Genomic DNA, 8,306 nt, shown 5'->3' on the forward strand with positions numbered 1-8,306 from the left:
GGAGGTAACCACATTGAAGAATTTGTTGAGACATTTAAACCAATTTGGTGCTGTGGGTTGTTCCATTAACTAGTCACAGGCGGACTAGACCCACAACTCCTTCAAAAATCCAGTCTCAGCTGTCCCAGACATTCCAGTTAGGAGAAGAAATTGAAGATAGTCTGGTGTTTTCTTTGTGATCTTCTTTATTTACAAATAACATATAAAATCCTGTTTCTTGGAAAACCAGGGGAACTAAACATCAGGAGAGTGGTTCTTTATATACAGAGTCATATGCCATGCTTGTCCAGGCTGCTTCTGTCTCTGTCTCTCTCCGGACAGGTCTGCCGCTTAAGCTGATCTAACTTGCGTTGCTCTGGAGTGCAAACAATTAAGCTAAGCACTGTCCACATCTGCACTATATTGGCGGGAGATGCTCTCCCGCCAACATAGTTTCTGCCTCTCACTGAGGTGGAGTAATTATGCCAACAGGAAAGCACTCTCCCACTGGCATAGAGTGTCTTCACCAGTCACGCTACAATAGTACAGCTGCAGTTGTGCCGATGTAGTGCTTCTAGTGTAGCCCTGCCCTTTGTCTGCTGTCTCCTGCTGCTTTTATAGCCAGGCACCCACCCCACCGCTCTGGTCAAACAATACTCAATGAAACCTTTGGCCCAGGCCGTTCACATTTCTAGGCAGCCTTGATTTTGCCTTTGTTTTGGGCAGAGACACTTGCCTATGTTTTGGATTTGGAGACTGCTACTATTTCAGTCACCTCTTTACTCTTATCCTGAATTAAAGGCAGCAGTTACCCCCAGCCTAAAACAACAAGGTTTAACCCAACCTAACACATTATGTTACTCAATCACTTATCCATCAGGCATGAAGAAATATGTTTTTACTTAACCCGGTGCACTGTTCTTGTCTTCCATGTCTAACCATTAGAATCTTAGGATGCTGTAATTTTTAACATTCTACGAATGTTATTTCTTCTCTGTGGGATACCCAGGTACTCCTCAGTGCTCAGTATCAAACGCCATAGCTACTCATTACCATGATGAGGGAACAATAATGTAACAGCCCGGTGAGTGGATGATATGCCCTATTAGTTCTTGTCAGGCTATAATATTTATAATTCTCTCAATTATGTAACTCTGAATCTCAACTTTTGTAGAACTATCATGTACAAAATAAAGATTTTGATAAAATACCGTACTGTATTTACAATACTGAATTTACACCCATTATTACTTAGCTGTTTTCAATTTTTTGGTATGTTTCCTGCCAGCTTCTAGCTGATCAAAATAGTTATTTGTGAGATTTCCTAATGTCAGTGTGAAAACTTGCATTTTACTGATATGTTGATCAAATACAATTGTATAGTTAAGCTGACCAGGCAAATAATTCAATAAATCATAAATAATAGTATGTGTTTTCCTTAAGGGCCCAGAAATATTGAAAGATCAACTATGGGATCTGTTCAGCTGTCCTTGATGATTTCAAGCTGGTGACTGTGTCTTACAATATTACAACATTAATCATGTTAATGTACCACTGAAACAGCCATTTCAACTTTATTGAATCCTTCTTACTTAACTTTAACTTACGCCTCAATCTGAGCTAATTCTGGCCCTAGCTATTGTTTTCTTATTGTCTGCTTTTTAATTTTGTTTGTCCTTGTTTTGTTACAGTGTTTCTTGTAATGACTATATTTAAAATACATGGGTTGAGAATTATAGAAAACAGCTTCATCAATGGTTCTCACATATATTTGACTGTGCCCTCCTTCTTTGTATCTGTAGTAGTTTATGCCTCCCTTCCCACCACACAAGTACATATACCGATTTAAAAAACCCCAAGCAATTCTCACTAAATATTAAGAACAACAAGGTATTGTTTCAAACAGAGCCAATGATCCATTCCAATAAAAGCAAAAGCAAAACTATGACGGTGGTCGATGCTCACAATTAAATGTGCACACTGCATTGTAGCAAATGCATTAATGTACAGATGGCAACAACTTTGTATAATACTATGCAAGCTTAATGGAAATCCATCAAAGTGCACAGGGCCATCTGAGATGTCTGGAGGAATCAGCTTTGCTAATTATTCATTGCTGTGGATAAAATGTACTCAGTAAGGTTTTTTTTTTTTTTCAAAAGCTTCTTAAGTCTTCCCTCCCCAGAATACATTCCCTGTCCCACCCCCCTACCACCAAGGGGACCTGCCCCCCCAGGTTGAGAACCTCTGATGTATAAGAGAAATAGAACTATGTGGAAATGGTGAAACACTGCCAAAGATGCTTAAATCACTTAAAGCTGACAAGCTAGAGGACTGGATGACTGAAAGGACACACCATGACATGGGGTCTCTCACTGTTATAATATGGGTTTGAATCTACATTGCTGCAATAGTGACTGACAATTGCTCAATGACCTGTGAGAAATTAATTGGTTGTACCTATCTAATTACTTGTGGACAAGTAGTCACCTTAAAACAACAAGAACACACTGCAAATCATCAATCAGAATCAGCATAATTGATCCAGTTATTGAGAAGCGTCAGCCAAGAGGAAGAGGATTGAGTGAGCATACAAATTGTGTTGACCTCTGATCTCCACAGGTGGTCCCCTCAATTCAAGATAATATGCACATGAGTAACTTTACATTACATGAGTAATTTCATTGAAGTTAATCAGAGGCTTAATTTGCTATGCGAGAAATGAGGGTGTTGCACCCCCAGACTTTGGTTTGCCAAGCCCTTTTCTTAGGTCTAGATGCACCATTATGGCTTCTACTTTTTTGTCCCCTTCCACTCCTGACTTTACAGGATATAATATAATCATATGATTGACACAACTTTGCCCACCCCAAATTTTTCTCAAACGATACGGCTGAAGTAAATTGGATTACTTACATGAGTAAAGTTACCCAGACATTTAGTTTTCAGGACTAGTCCCTGAGGATCCAATCTGTGCTCATAAATGCATAAAGTTAAACAAGTATATAAGGCTTAGTCTGCACTAGAAAATTAGGTCAGCACAACTACGTCGCAGAAGGGTGTGAAAAATCCACATCCATGAGCAGTGTAGTTAAGCCGACCTAAATCCCTATGATACAGCACTAGGTTGATGGAAGCCAAGTCCTAAGTGTTTGCAGGATCAGGACATAAAGCTGTACTGCCTATACTATGAAAGTCTTAAATAAACCCCTGTGCATCATTTAAAGGCCTAAGTGGAACTTAGAGTATTTGACATAATACGTGAGTCCATGTATGCTGGGGGAGACTCCTTTAGACTTTTCAAAGTAGCCCCTGTCATAAGCATTATTATTTTGTTTTTTAAGTAAAATATGAATGTAGTATTTTTTTTCAGAAAGTTGAATCATCTCAAAATCTTTTTGGAGAGAATTTAATGTTTCTGCTGCTATTGATCTGGTACCTGTTGAGGGAGCTAAAGTCACTTTCGACCATAGTAAGCTAATAGGCCTTTATTTTTCAGTTTGGAATCTAAGCACTTCTTGCGCTAGATGAAAAACAGAGTTGAAGTGCTTTCACTGCTGCTAAATTAAGTAGTAGACTTAATCTGAGTGGAGTCAGCAACTTTTTGATTATCATGACTTGCTCTAGGGCAAGTGCCATTTAATTTTACTGTTCTCCCTTTCAATCTAAGTAGTTAGCCAAATTCAGGGTGTTGCAGGTTGCTCCAGTTAGGAGGAGAAATTGAAGATAGGTATTTCCTTGATGCAATCTTGTTTATTTACCAAGAATGTACACAGTCCTGTTTTCTTAAATAGAGGAGGAACCAAACAGCAGGAGAGAGGATTTTTTGCTTAAAAAACTCCAAGCCTCTTTAGCCAACAGCAGACCCCAATGCCCCATCTCTAAGCTTTTCTCGGGGTCACACAAGTTGCTTGTTGTCACAACCATAAGGGTAGCCTAAAATCCCTCCTGGCCAGAGGCACAAAATCCTTTTACCTGTAAAGGGTTAAGAAGCTCAGGTAACCTGGCTGGCACCTGACCAAAAGGACCAATACGGGGACAAGATACTTTCAAATCTGGGGAGGAGGAGAAAGGTTTTGGTTTGTCTGTTCTGTGTGCTTGCCAGACACAGATCAAGGAAGCAAGCAATCCAACTCCTTTAGCATCAGTAAGTACTAGCAAGTGTTAGCTTCTTTTTGTTTTGGCTTGTGATTTTCTCTGTGCTGAGAGGAAGGTGTATTCCTGGTTTTCTTTTTGTAACTTTAAAGTTTGGCCCAGAGGGAAATCCTCTGTGTTTTTGAATCTGATTGCCCTGTAAGATTATCTTACATTCTAATTTTACAGAGATGCTTCTTTTACCTTTTTTCTTTCTAATGAAGTTCTGTTTCTTTTAGAATCTGATTGGGTTTTTTTTTTTTGTGTCCTAAAAAAACCCAAGGTTAGTCTGTGCTCATCTTGTTTATTTTCAAGCATCCCAAGGAAAAGGGATGTGGGGACTTGGGGGAATATTAAGGGGGAGTAGGAACTCCAAGTGGTCCTTTCCCAGACTTTGTCTAAATCACTTGGTGGTGGCAGTGTTACCTAATCCAAGGTACAAGGGAGAATTTGTGCCTTTTAACCTAAGCTGGTAGAAATAAGCTTGGGGGGGGTCTCTCATGCGGATCCCCATGAGTTCAGAGTGGAGAGGGAACCCTGACACTTGTCTATGCTATGTCTGTCTCTTTCTTTGTGTGTGTATTGGCTCCTGCTTCTCTTGGGCTATGTCTACACTTGGAGCAGAGGGTGTGATTCCCATCTTCAGTATACATACTCATGCCATCTTTTGTCAAGCTAGCATGATAAAAATAGTAGTAATGTTGCAGTTGCATGACAGTGGTGAGCGGCATTATGGACTAGTTGCTCGGAGTGGGTATATACTCAGGGTGGTTGCCCATTCCGTTGCTTGCCACTGTCCATGCAAGTGCAGCCATACTGCTAGTTTTAGAGTACTAGTGCAATGAGAGCCAGTGCGAGTGTGTCCACTGAAGCTGGGCCTCACAACCTTAGCTCTAAGGTTAGGCGTAACTATGCACAAACTCATGCATGCACTCACAAAGGCCTGCCAACCAGAGAAGAAGTGTGGAGTGCGTGAATGGTTGAAAACATAACAGAAAATGAAATAGTATTTGCACCAAATCCAGTTATGATTATCAAAAATGGGATGAGTCCTCTCAGATTAAGTCCATTAAGAAGCTAATAATGAGCAAAAAATATTTGGTTCCGTTCCATAAAAAGACAAAGGTTTATGATGGACGGATCCTTTTTTCCCTCTTTCATAACTGATTCCTCCATCCCTGCAGCCTAACTGATTTTTATTATTTTCCTTATAGTGTGCCCAATATTAATGGCCCCAGTTTCATCTTTATGTATAGCTTTTGCCTATCAAATAATTTGAGACTCCAGTCAACACCTTTAATTTGGGATCCTACAATACTCTGAAAAAAATATCTTCTGTCAAATATATCTTTAAATCCATACTAGGATTATGGATTTTAAAAAATATTTACTAGAGTACATCAGTCTGTTAAAAGGTTATTTTAAGCCTGGTTATTTTAAACTTGGTTATTTATATTTGTTAAATGACTAGGGAAAGGCCATAACTAAACTTATCTGAACTTTCTGTAAATGTGAGCCTATACTGAAAGAAAAAAGAGCATGGTGTAATATCTTCTGTGTAATCTGGTTTCTTTGGGGAATGTTTCTAAGTATATTTTCAATAATTATGAAGTGTAGATATTGAGAAGGAAATAGAGGATGTACAGATAAGAGATGTCAGCTACTGGAACGCTCAAGTGATGTGAATTGTCTAAAGAGTGTGTACATGTCTAATTGTCTGCAGTCCTGAGCACAACAGCTGCCATTTATAGCAGAGGCATCATCTGATTAATGCCACTCTTCAGTGAGTTGATAGGCTTTTCTGGTGCAGGTGATTGTATATGATACCATTTGGCAGAGCAAAATATCTTTAATGGATACTTTTACTGTTCACTGAATGCTGGGATACTTGGCAAAATATATAGCTGTCAGCCAAGAGACCCTTCCTAAAGCTGGCTTAGTTAGTGATCTTTCTAAAATGAATTGGTGGCCTTAATGAACCAGTTTCCAAATGGCAGAAAAATCACCAAGGGCTGGATTCACAAAGACACTTGGGTGCAGTGATGCTCAGCATCACCCCTCCTAACTTTTAGGCATCTAGAAAATCACTAGGATTCACAAAGCCTGAGTTTGGCACTTTTTCTGCATACTTAATTAACAGTTTCAACAGGCGAGACTGGGAGAGCCCCAAATCAGAATATTCCATAACTCAGTGATTAGGGCACTCACCTGAGATGTGGTAGATCCCTGTTCAAATCTCTTCTTCCCCTTCAGGTGAAGGGGGAATTGAATCCAGAGGTCTCCCTTATCCCAGGTGAGTACCCTAACCATTGGGATAAAAGTTATAAGGAAGGTCCTCCTCTTCCCCTACCCCCTAGCATTTTGTGTACACTATAGGACCCGATCTGGTAGGTGAGCTCAGAGCTCGCATCTCGGCTTGGGCCCTGCAGGCAAATTAGGGAAGGATTGGCTATCTTTCCTCTAATTGTGCTCTGGGGCTGAGGCTTGTGGATTCCTGGCATGAGGCTTCAATGCATGTGCTCAGAGGCAGAAACATAGCCTTCTAGGGAACAACGACTTAGCACCACAACAACAATTTAGGTGCTGGGTGAGTTTAGGCACCTATGGGATTTGTAGGCAGCTGAGTGGTGGTTTGTGAATCCCTGTGGAACCTGATTCTGGACAGTTAGGCGTCAAGGCCTTTTGAGAATCTAGCCCCACGTGGATAGAAGCTGGCATCTTTGTCGGCAATCTCAGCAGACAATCTTATCAAAGCGAACAAAGTCCCTTCTAATCTCTAAATGTGTTGCCTCCAGGATGAAGCCAACTGTAAATAGGAGGTGGTTGTGGTGAATGTGAAATTACCGCTACCTGTGTCTCACCTCACCTGATTTATGAATTAAGTCCCTGCATACTGAAAGGAGTTCTGCATGGGAGTAGCCTAACATCTGCGCAACGGTCATTGCGGAATCAGGGTCTAGGCAATGCCTTCATTTTTCAAGCCATGAGTACAGCACTTTCCTAAAGAAAAAGAAGATGACTTCAGCAAGTTCATTCGGGAACTTGTGACTCCTCCCGAGCTCGTGAAGAATACAGCACTGGTATTAAGTCTAACAATCTTGGGACCGCATTTATAAATGTATTGTGTGTCTAAGAAAATAACACATTTATTATTATTTTTATGTATTATTTAGTTAATATTCGCATTGGGGTAACAGCCAGAGGTCTTGACCAGGATTCGGCCCAAGTAGTAGCTGGCATTGTACAAAAAATGGTAGAAACAGTCCCTTCCCTGCAGACCGGAAAAATGGTGGTACCGTCAAAGTGACAGAGAATGGGAGAGTTGCAATGCTTTATGGAGGAAAGATCAACAGGTCATGTTAAATTTAAATTAGCAGGCGATGTCTGTCACAGGCTGAGATCTGCAATTGGCATAGAGGGAGGCAGGTCAGTAAATCTGTGTAGACTCAAAAAAGGATGTCTTTGTTATCCTGCTCTTCTTCTTTCATCTCTCCTTTTCCATGCCTTTCATTTTATCCACTTTTGTCCTCCCTTTGATTTTCCATTCTCTTTTCAACTGCTCTTTGCAACAATATGAAGAGACAGAAGGCAAAGGTTATGTCACATATATGAGCACTCCATCTGCCCATGGTGGCTTCATCTATAGTAGATGGTATTTTGCACAGGTAGTTTTGAAATGGTTGTCTAGCCAGCTAGTTGTTGGTTTAGTAACCAATCATTCTGCAACTTACCATATATTCTTTGTTATGAAGAGAAATCCAATGACTTTCCTTCCTTTTCTTATTTCTGCTGTTTTGTTCCAAATCCATCTGTGCTTAGAGGCCCCAAAAATGCCATGCCAAAACTGACTGACAAATAAGCCTACTCCATAGATGCTCATTTAGAAATAGCAACTGGATTCCGGACCAGATTGAGTTTTACAGCTCTGGCCCTTCTTTACTCATGCAGGATTTCTATCAGAAGTTTTGTGAAATCATAGTTTGTGCTATTCATATTTCAGTATGCTATCTCAATTGCCTTCCTGTCACTACTTTGAGTTCTGACACATCCTGGCATCATGAGGGAGTCTCCTTTATTAATTATATCTGACAAGAGTTTTGCAGGTTGTACTTAATGTGTGCTGATACAGCATGTAAGTTTTTTTTGGAAGATAGGGAAGTGAGACTTATTGACAATTATGTAATAGCAAATCC

This window comes from Lepidochelys kempii, chromosome 4 (genome assembly GCF_965140265.1).
Source record: "Lepidochelys kempii isolate rLepKem1 chromosome 4, rLepKem1.hap2, whole genome shotgun sequence".
NCBI classification, from domain to species: Eukaryota; Metazoa; Chordata; order Testudines; family Cheloniidae; genus Lepidochelys; species Lepidochelys kempii.